This window comes from Parasteatoda tepidariorum, chromosome 2, assembly GCF_043381705.1.
Source record: "Parasteatoda tepidariorum isolate YZ-2023 chromosome 2, CAS_Ptep_4.0, whole genome shotgun sequence".
NCBI classification, from domain to species: domain Eukaryota; kingdom Metazoa; phylum Arthropoda; class Arachnida; order Araneae; family Theridiidae; genus Parasteatoda; species Parasteatoda tepidariorum.
Window position 1 is genome coordinate 2,504,788 of NC_092205.1, and position 12,088 is coordinate 2,516,875.

Below are 12,088 nucleotides of genomic sequence, written 5' to 3' on the forward strand. Positions count from 1 at the left end.
CATTCAACCATAGCAAGGTTTGTCAATGATTCTATCAGATTATTATGGCCTGATAGAGATGGTTCTGAAGATGTTTTGATTTTTGTCAGTGATGCCGCTCCATAAATGGTCAAATCTGCAGCAGCACTAAAATTTTTTATCCCAGAATGCTTCATATTACATGTTTGGCTCATGCTATTCACAGACTGGCTGAGACAGTTCGAGAAGTATTCTCCTCTGTGATGAGAAAGTTTTTCTCAAGGCACCTGTGCGCATAAAATTGTATAAAGAAATGTATCCTGATTTGCCCTTACCTCCACAGCCTGTGATAACTAAGTGGGGTACATGGATTGAAACTGCACGTTTTTACGCTAATAATTTTGATGCAATAAAGTCATTTGTAGATGCAATTGACAGTTCCTGTGCTTCTTCAGGTTATGTCACAAAAGAATTGCTACAGGATATCTCTTTGCAGAAGGACTTGGCCATAATTGACACTCACTTGTGGAGCAATAACCAAGCTCGAAACACGAGGTCTTCCCCTGGCTGAGGCTATATCCGAAATTGAAAAAATTCAACAGTGCATCAATGTTCTTCCAGACTCAGTTGGGAAGAAAATAAAGAAAAAATGGTGTTTCGTTCAAAACAAAAATTCGGGTTTTGCAGCAGTGAAGAAGATAAATGATTTTCTTAATGGAAACGAAACTGAACTTCCAGAGAAAGTAAAACCAATGAGTACGAAATTGTACAAGTTTTGTCCAATAACATCGATTGACGTGGAGAGGTCATTTTCTGCTTTCAAAATGATCTTTGATGACCGACGACATCAATCACCCTTGAAAATTTGGAAAAACACTTAGTTGTGTATTGCAACAAAAATTATTCAGTTTAATAAAATCTTTCCGGAAAATGTGATGATTTTTCTTCTCTCATTTATCATACTTCAGTTTTAGGCTTTTTCTTCAGAAATGTGTAGATTCAAGTAAGAAATACTTCGATTTTCTTCCTTTTAATGTTTTAGCTGTGTTTGTTGGAAAAAGTAAGTAGTAGTATTTAAATAAGTTGAACTTTCAATTTCTATTTTAAATGCATATTTCTAGTTTTAGGAGCATATATTCAAGTATTTTAGTACATATTTGCCCGCATATTTTGTCCGTTTTTTAGTGCAAATAATCAGCTGTCTACTTAGAATATAAATTTCAGGCCCTATTTAATGAGTATGGTGTTTAAATGTTTTATTTTGAATAGCTCATCTTGAATTGTCATGCTTCAAAATGAGAGCGGTGCGGACAATGTGAGACATTTTGAGCTTCACCTTCCCCAAACTGCAGATATCCACATTGATAACCATCCACTAATAGTGCACAATCCGCATTTTATCTATAAATTGCAAAGGCTAACACTAATATCACGTTGATGACGGAATATTTCTCTAGATGGCGCTCTCTGATTTTTCCACCTGACACACCAGGTGGCATAATCATATTGTTTTTGTGTAGATAGGAGTCTCAAAAATGAGAACGTGTTGAACTACTTCAAAAAACAAGCGAGTATCACAAAAATTATCACATATTGTATCATTTTTGAGAAAACAGTAGCTTTTTTTAAATGAAAATTATTTATCGATTTATTGAATCAAAATATATTTACTCTAAAATTTTAATCTTCTGAAACATAATTATTTTTATGCATCAATATAAAATCGTTTAAAATTTCCTCCCGGCAAATAAAATTCAAATAATACTNGATTAAACTATATATATATATATATATAAACAATACCACATTATTCCTATTAAAATGTCGCAAATTCAATATGAGCAAATATACTTATTTTTTATAAATAATTATATGAATTTATTTGCTAAGAGTAAAGCAGTCATTGTTATGTTGACATTCCTCTTTCTTTTTCCATGTGAATTTAATTTGTTTTTCACCAAGGAAAATATTAAATTCCCCAATTATCATATTCATTATTTTTGCAACCTCATTAAGGTTTCAGACAATCAATTTTTTTTTCAAACAATAAGTACCAAAAATAACTACTTTCTTGAGAAATTTTTTTTTCATAACTTGATACTCTATTCTAATTTTATCGAGATTTTTATCTTTTTTTTATTTTACGGAATAAGATTTTTACTTTATATTTCTTTTTGAAGATAAAAATTATTCCAACTTTTAGTTAAAGGGTATAAAAGATAGATTATTAATGTAATTCTAGAAATTTGTTTACATTTATTACATTTCCTTTAAGAGATAAAAAAAATTTATTACGACTTTCAGTTAAAATGCATTTAAAATATATTATTAATGTTATACCTGAAATTTCTGCTGTCAAGGAAATGCTAAAGATTTTTTTTCAACATCAATTTTTTATTTCATGAATAAACCTTATGTTTCATAATTAAAAAGTTGCAAAAGCTAGTTAAAATATTAATGAATAAATCAAATTTAAATTTCATGAACATTTTTTAAGGATGAAAGAAATATGTTTTATAATTTTTCTTATTATATTTAAGTTTGCTTAATAATTGTTTGAATAATGATTGTTTATTGATAAAAAATCTATGAAAAACCTAAGAACCTATTTTAGAATACGTGTACGGTAATACAGGCATTCAACAACACGTGCAAGATTTTTTTTGTTTTTGTGTTGTGAAAAATTGAATATTTATTTAAGTATTGTTATGCTATAAATTAAAAAAAAGTATGTATTAAGTTTCATTTTTTACTAATAGCAGGTAACTAACGTTATTTAAAAAAAATCATAAGTCTGTGAGAATTATAATTTAATAAATTTCTTTCCTTAAAAACAAATTGAATGAAATTTTTTAAATCAAAACTTGGCTGGGGACATTTAAAATCGTACTATTTGTTTTCTTTGGTAAGATTCATTGAATCAAAATATTTTATATTATTTATATTACTTTTTTTGATAATTTTCTTAACAGCCTGGGAAATTTCTTCAAAATTCTTCGTAGAGAAATGCTTCTTATTATAATATTAAAGTAAGATTTACGGAACTTTTTTCATAAGATATTCTTACTTCCCATTTCAAGATTAAGTTTTAAAGAAAATATACAGTTAAAAAATTCCATATGTATTATTTATATATTTTTTTATATAATTAAAATACAGATCTTTGGTGACTTCTTAAATCTGGACACAGGTTGAAATCTGCATTTACGAAATTGGACGTAGCGTTTATTTCCTTTTTTAAATTCCTTTTTCTTTTTTAAATGGTTTGACTAAACTAAGTTAGTTAGAATAAACTAATGAATCAATATCACCCATTAGTAACAATCATTTTATACATTTTACACATTTTTTACACATTTTTGACTTCTAAATGGGAAGATATAACCTGAAAAGTCACATTTAAAATAAACCCAACCTCCCCGATCCCGAGATTTGGAGTTGTTTAATTCGTGTAGAGAATTTAAAAGGAGCATTTTAAACTGTGTCCATTTTTGTTGAGATGCATTTCGAGTCATGTTCATTTTCACAACTGCGCATTTCGAGCTGTGTCCAATTTCGTAAATACGATATTTTTAACTGTGTCTATTTTCGTAATAATGCATTTAGATTTTTTTCCATTTTCATAAACGCGCATTTTGAGTTGTGACCATTTTTGAAAAGCTCATTTTGAGCTCTATCCATTTTCGTAACCACGCATTTCGAGTTGTGCCCATTTTAACAAACACCGCATTTCGCACTGTGTCTATTTTCGCATACGCGCATTTCGAGCTCTATCCATTTTCGTCAGCGCTTATTTTGAGCTTTGTCCATTTTCGTAAACACGCATTTCGAGCAGTATCTAGATTTCAAAACTCACTATCAGAGTTGTTCTTTGAAAATAAACAATTCCTTCTTCTAAATTTAATAAGTTTTATTGATTTAATTCTAGCTCACTTTACTCAACATTTCTTCAGTCTTACGTAAAATATATCGCAATTAAGAATTATCTATAACCATGAGATAAGCTCCGTCATACTGGATATAAAAATGTAGCCTAAGAGTTTCGCACTTTTTCACTTGTATCGTTACAACTCATCTCATAATATACGCCACTCATTTTCTTTTGTATTTAAATATTTTCTAACATAAGATGATGTTAAGATAAGATGATGTGAATTTTATACGCCTCTCTTTTTTGGGTGAGAATTTGATATTTATTATAAAGGGCATTTTAAGTAAAGCATTTTTATCGATGTATTTTTAACAATGAAACGAATGAGATAAAATTCGAGTCGATGTGACCATAAGTTTACAAGTTTTAAGGGTTTCACGGACAAAAACTCAGTACCTATTACTCATCAGAATTTCTGTTAAGCGGATGATGTACTGTTAACTAAGTTATTTTCACGCGAACTAGACTGGAACTAAATACGAATTAATAAGACTAATGATTAAGAAGTTAAACTTTTTTTTATGTAAAAAATTTACTTTCTTTAAACTCTGCTTAGTTCCTTATGAACTATTAAGCTTGTTGACTCATATTTGGTTTCATTTAATTTAGAGTAACAAAAAATGATTCACATGGAAAAATACTTCACTTGTGTAGATAGCTACGTCAAAAGTGTAAAAATACCTTGCAATTTTACTTTTTATTCATAAAAAAGCATCAAAACTTTTCAACTGGTTATATGGTTATAATATAAAGCTTCCTGAATATCAATTCAGGAAGCGATGTTAATGGAGATCATAACATCAAGCGGTTATGGACGCATTTGGCTTGATTTCATTCAACGAGCAAATGGTAGTACAAAACTATTTCGCTTCTTTGCATGATTTGCTTAAGTCTCGAAGAACATCGAGACTCAATTTAAAGATTACGTTTGTGAGTATAATATTAATTCACGGTCAGGGGTTTACGAGAGGACATGTATTTTTACAGTCCTCATAGCTTTAAAGGCATAAATCCATTACGACAAACGACTGTAATATTTTTTTGCCGACTACTGAGAGTAATCTATAGGTTAATTTTTTATAGTTTGGTCGTTGTACCTTCATTCTTTTAATTTAAACAGATTTAGGTATTTGAATTATGAGATATATTTAACTTCGTTTCATGGTTTGCTTGAGTCCCAAAAAGCATCGAGGCTCAATTTAAGGACAACGTTTGTGAGTATAACATTATTTCACGGTCAGTGGTTTACGAGATGACACGTGTTTTTATAGTCTAAAGGCATAAATCCATTAAGGTAAACGATTGGACTACTTTTTTCCGGTCACTGAGAGTAATCTATAGGCTAATTTCTTTATAGTTTGGTAGTTGTAAATTCATTCTTTTAACTTATACAGATTCCAGAATTTGAACCATGAGGTATAAGGATATTTATGGCAAAATACCATTATTGAACCACACAAACATTGATAAAAATGAGCATTAAGATCATTTGATTGCAAAAGTTTTTTGTTTTTAAATCCATTTCAAACTTTACGAAAAATATCTGACTTGAAACTACATAATATATTTTTTGTGTAATCACATATAACTCACCCTAATTAGAACTTACTCCGTTATTAGTTTAGTTTCATCAATTAAAATACCTATGGAGATATAGGGAAATATTATTCAAACATACTGGCAAAAATGGTTCTAGCCTCTGCCTTAATCTAGAGGTAAAATTTCTTTGAGTGTTGTATTTAAGTTTACATTTTCAGTTTATCAAAGTAATAAAATAAGCCAATGTTCTTACATCGATCGTGTAAGTTCCATAAATGCATAACATTTGCTCTCAGTATAAAAGAAGATGTTCTTTTGTAGCTAATAACAACATTTTCTACATACAACTAAAGAAACACACTCTAATCCAAAAAGAATTTTACTTTTTCCCAGAGTTATAAAAATTTCTCTTCCTTTTCTGGAGTGATACTTCTCAAAATTGCTCTTTTTGTCGAGTATTCTTTGGATATCTTTCTTCTTTTTTTTAAGTACCATTCTCTTTTCTAACACTTTACGCTTGAGATTTTCGAATAATAAGTGACTGACATATCTGCCATCGAAACTTTTTGAGCCCGAAAACGTTGCAGAAATCCTTTTTTACACGCAGGTAATACAGAATGAAATTTTAATATTGTTTTATTCATAGAAACTATCCGAGAAGGTTTTTAGAAGTTTTTTCAGTGAATATTTTATTTCATGAAGAACAAAATGGTGTGAGAGTAAATTGTTTTTGCTAAAAGGAAAAAATATATAAATGCATGCATCTGTGATTTCGGTTCAAAAAATTAAGAAAGGCAAAATAAATGTTGACAGCCAACTTTAGTTTTTAAATAAATAATGAAGTACTAAGTAAAAATCATGAGCTGTACTAATTTTATACCAATGAAGTTGAGTCTAATATCCCATTCGACATTTTTCATAGCCATTAATTAATTAAATAAATCAATAAATTTCATACGACTAGGACACAATTTTAAATTATTATTAAGCAAATGATTTTTTTTATTTCCTTTCCAGTATACTTCAATATGCAGTATGCTTACAAATTTTTACTTTTTGTTCGATACAAATGTTTCAATAAATGCTAGATATCTGGAAAATGATAATTATTTCAAAAATCAAGTGAAGTAAAACAGGGGGTAATATAAATATAATAAAAATTTTGCATAAGAAACTAAATTTTTATTTTCATCAAGATTAAAAATTTGATACAAATTCCATGACTAGATGGCTCTATCAAAAAAAATTTTTTTGCTATACTTCTGACTATTTCAACTAAAATAAGAGAACAAATGTCAATGAATTTGTCGTCAGATTCATCCATTTTATTACAGTAAATTGAGGTTATCTTGAAAAGATTTGTTATACTTTTTTTGTAGTAAGCAGCGTCATCTGTTGAAAAACTTTATAAGTATACTTGAAACCTGAAAAGACCTTGTTTTTGAGGAAAAATACATTTGCTTCAGTACATATCATACTCATTCACGTTTCTTTAATTAAATTTTAAAATTGAGAGTCATTTTTTTTTCGAGGTAAGGGCTCCCGATAAATTGATATTTGTTGGGTTCGAACCGGCAGATGTGTAAGTTTTTGAAACTAGCAGTCATCCAAAAAACTCAACATTTAACTCAAGTGTGGTCTTTCTTCCGAGCAGCTCAGTTTCTTCCGGTTTTTAATTAAGTAACTACAAGTTCCTTATCTACACAAATTTTATTATACTTTCAAGAAATTGTATTGGAGCATCAATTTCAAATGTTTCTTCTTCTTCATGGATCACTATTATTTGCTTCAACAGTTGCTGAGAATTTATACATAGAAGAGTTTTTTTCTGTTAAATTTAGGACTTTAGCTTTAACTTTTTTTTTTAATTTATTGCATATAGTTGCTTTTTATAAGTTTGCATCATTCTCTAGACAAAGTTTTGCGAATTTGCACACAGAAGTATAATTAAAACTTACAAATGAATCAAAAATTTCAAAAAAAGTAATTTTTTCTGCTATATTTTAATGTTTGTGATAAGAAAATTTGCACAAATAACATAATACCAAAGTAAAAGGAGCTGCATAAAATATAAAATGTGGTCAGGAGCAGAATTAATAGTTAGCTAGGAAATTCCAATTGAACATTCTTGGAAAGCTAAATAGTCGGAAAAACTATGCGTTAAATCATTCAACTAAATAAACTAGCTTGCTTTCTGAAACATCAAAAGGCAATGCGCGTTAATTAAGTTACTATAATAACTGTTATTAACTAATTACTGCTAATTACTACTAATAAACTACTATTATAACCATTATTTTTTTTACATATTTTAATGTTTGATGAGTTTGAAAATTTGAATAAATATTATTATAATAATATTTATGTTATTCTACTAAATAATCCATTATCTACCCTGTAAAATATCTCTATCTACAATCTATCCAGTAAAATAGTTCATTTAATAGAATGCTATTCTACTAATTAATTTAGTTTCCTGAAACATGAAAAAACAATGCGCGTCAGTCACATTACTATTATAACTGTTACTAACTAATTGCTACTAATAAACTACTATAATAACCGTTACTGTTTTTAAAAATATATTTTAAAGTTTGATAAGTTCTAAAATTTGAAAAAATTACATAATATCGAAGTAAAAGGAGTTGCATAAAATATAAAATGTGGTCAGGAGCAAAATTAATAGTTAGTTATGAAATTCCAATTGAACATTCTTAGAAAGCTAAATAGTCGGAAAAAATTAAGTTTTGAATTATTCTACTAAATAATCTATTTCACTGGAACATCAAAACGTTACGTTTTAATTATAAAAAAAAGCATTTTCCAAATTAGTAATTAAAGAAGTTTTTATTTGTCTTAAACGGCATTTCCGATCGAAATTTCTGTCTTTCCAGATCTCTCTGACGTTCTTGATATGAAAGGCTTTTAGCCATCTATGAAAATGAAAAGCTCACTTAGATAATGAGGTTTTGTAACGATTTAGCTCAAAAATAGTTTTCTGTGAAAGTATTGTTGGATTAACTATTTACTAAAAGCCTAATAATAGTTAAATTAGAAATAATAAATCATATATGTGTAAAAATAGATGCTTAAAGATTACGACTATAAATACTTCGGAATAATTAGGTCCAGGGTTTTTAATACACTGGTGTGCAAAACTTAAGCAACAGGTAGTTTTTCGGCCACAGCTCCCCAACAAAGTATAAGATAGCCATGAAATTGCAGTATAATATGCACGTAATTCAGTAGAAAGATTATTTGTATACAAATTTTAGAAATAAAACGTCGTAGGTGATGTAAGTGTACGTAAACCTTGTAGGTCGACGCGCGCAGGTCAAAGCTGTGATTAAAGATGAAGAGCACCGTAGTTAAAGACATTCGCTGCAAGTGCAAGTGATTTGTTTTGTGAAATATGTCTTCAAGAAATCATTTAGACGACTTTACTCGAGGAAGAATGCTTGGAAAGCTTGAGGAGGGGCGTAGTGTGACCAGTGTCGCCGAAGAGCTCGGGATCAACAAAAGTGTTGTTTCTCGTGCTTGGAATGTCTTTAAAACTACTGGTACAGCTGTTCGGAAGGTTGGCGGTGGCCACCCAAGGAAAACAACACCAAGAGATGACCGTTACATTGTCCTCCAGGCGAAAAGAAACTGTTTTCAGTCAGCGAGCGCATATCTCAGCAACTGTGCACAGCCACAGGAAGACTAGTATCGAGATTTACAGTGGCCAGACGCCTCCACAAAGGTGGCTTATTTGCTAGACGTCCTGAACGCTGCGTGCCTTTAAAAGTTAGCCATCGGCGGCATCGTTTAGAGTGGTGCAGAGACCATGAAACCAGGACACCTCATCAATGGAGTCGCGTCCTCTTCACAGGAGAGAGTCGTTGTAGTGCTACAAGCGATTCTCAACTTCAGTTGATCTGGAGAGACGTTGGAGCTCAATTTCAACCCAATAACATCGCTGAAAGAGATCGTTACGGTGGTCCTGGAGTTGTCGTCTGGGGTGGCATTATGCTGAACGGGTGGACTGAGCTTCAGATCTTCGACTGAGGTTCTGTAACTGGAGACCGCTACTGCAATGAGGTAATCTTACCCCATGTGCGTCTGTTCCGAGGGGACATTGGACCAGACTTCATTTTTATGGATGACAATGCCCGGTCACACCATACTGCTAATGTTCAAGAGCTACTGGAAAGTGAAGATATCACACGAATGGATTGGCCAGCTTACTCTCCAGATCTAAATCCCATAGAGCATGTGTGGGATGCATTAGGGAGACGTCTTGCGACACGACAGTATCCTCCTGGTAACACCCATCAGCTGAAAGATGCGTTAAAGGAGGAATGGAGACGTTTACCCCAAGAACTCCTGGATAATCTGGTGCTTAGCATGGAGAGACGATGCCAAGCAACAATTACAGTAAGGGGAGGGCATATCCCATACTAGGGAACATCTTCCCAGTTGTACTTACGCTTCTTCAGGCAATCATGTGTAACGCCACTATATGTTAAATAAAGCCTTTTTCTTGTTCCATACCCTACTTTAAGCTTTATATTCATTTCTGCGCCATTATTCTTTTACCATCGTTTAAGTACAAAATAATGTACATCATATTCAAATTTCATGTCAATCGGATGATTTCTTGTAGAGTTATGACAAAAAACACACTTGTTGCTTAAGTTTTGCACACCAGTGTAGGATCATAAGTACAAGAGATTGAACAGTCTAGATTTCTTGATTTTAAAGATGTTCAATTATTTAAGCCGATTATATATTACTTAGAATTTTCTAAATGCATAATATTTACAATGCCAAATTTATTTTAACTAACAAAAATCCTTTTATTTCTGCAGAATTATGAAATTTTGCTTTGCACATTTATTTCAGATAATAAAATTTTAGTTCGAAATTTTTCAATTTCAATATTATATGACAATTAAGTAAGTAGTTACAGAAATGGTCACACAAACGTAATCATACACTGATAAAAAAATAGGTCCAAAACTACCAGAATATGGTTGAATTTGCATATTTCTAGCTCTACGGAAACACCAAAAAACTCGGTAATTTTTATCTAAGCAGTTTGGTAATGGTTTGATAAAATTAACAATAAAATATGGTTTCACAGAGAAAATAAGAAAAATTTTGTAAAATGTGGTAATTTTATCATGATATATATCTTAGAGCCAAAGCCTCTAAATCGACTTCTCAGTTTTTTTTATTTTTTATTAAATGTAAAAACCAGAATTTCAGAAAAACAATTATCATATGATAGAAAAATTGAAAAATGAATGGTTTAAATACCACATAATTTGATTTTCCAAAATTATGTTATTGTTATTTAACCATGCAGTACGTAAATTTTACAGCCAGTTTTTCCTCCGTGAGAGATAGACAGAAACATTTAATCATACATAACGTAGAAAACATTGAAAACATTAAATATTATGTAATCAGGTTTTCATAACGTTGGAAATGTTGTAAGAATAGTTTTGAGGTGAGCATAGTTTAAAAATTTTATTTCAAAAATTTTCAAAATGACGGCTATCATGTTCAGATGTCATTTGAAACCATAAAACTGCGCGCTCCGCCGTTTTGAGTAAAACAGTTTTTCTAAGATATTGCAATTCAATTACTTGTTGTAACTTATGGTTATAACATAGATGACTTACCTATTAAAGAATTTCGCTATGATGAAATTTTTAATCAACTGTAAGTGTGTAATTTAATAAATATGCTCCCTCTATCAACGAAAGTTAGCAAAATTTAATAATAATTCTAACAAATCAATTTCAATGCAAATTATCTTGACTCAATTATTTCACCTTCCGGGAAATTTAAAGTAGAGTCGCTTAATTATGGACACGGTGCATAGAAATTTTAAAAAAAAAACATATTAAGGCTATTGAACTTGCAATGTCAAGTCACTTAGCTTACCTGGCTTAAGATCGGAGCTCGATCCTCGGCGGTGACTTTGAGCATAACAGCCTGCTAGAATGATCTTGGATGTAAATGTGGTCAGCACGTAATGCTGACCAACAAGTCATTGGTCTCCAAATTGTGAAGCCATAACCTTCTTAAATGATGTGTTTGCAATGAATATGCAACGAATACTCGAAGCTCTGGAAAAATTTAACAAATTAAGCTTACTTCAATTGTTATGACGCTACCACATTAAATCTTGCAGGTAGCCAAGTCTTCAAAGACAGCGATATATTCGAATGCATGTAATTAAGTTCAAGTATGTGCTTATATTTGAAACGATTTAAAAGGTTTATACAGAAATAAATGCATTAAAGTAGTAAAGTTTTCCTATCAATCGCATTTTCGAATAACGTTTAACAGAGCTTGCACAGATAATGTTGAGTGAATGTGCATAGGCACATGATGAAACGCGAAGATTCAAAAAAATTTTATTAAGTATAGTACCACCTATATACAGCATACAAATGAAAAAATAATTAAATATAATGCTGCTTAAGCAAAGAAAAGTGACATCTTTCGTCACTTGGACACAGCAGCGTAGTGATGTGACTAAGTGAGCACTACTTTCAACAATTCATGCTTTTTATACAAGTTCAGTAATTACATGCACGCAAAATGATGTCTGAATGTTATCTGGAAAAAGAAGATATACATGTTTCCAACTCATGACCTAAACTC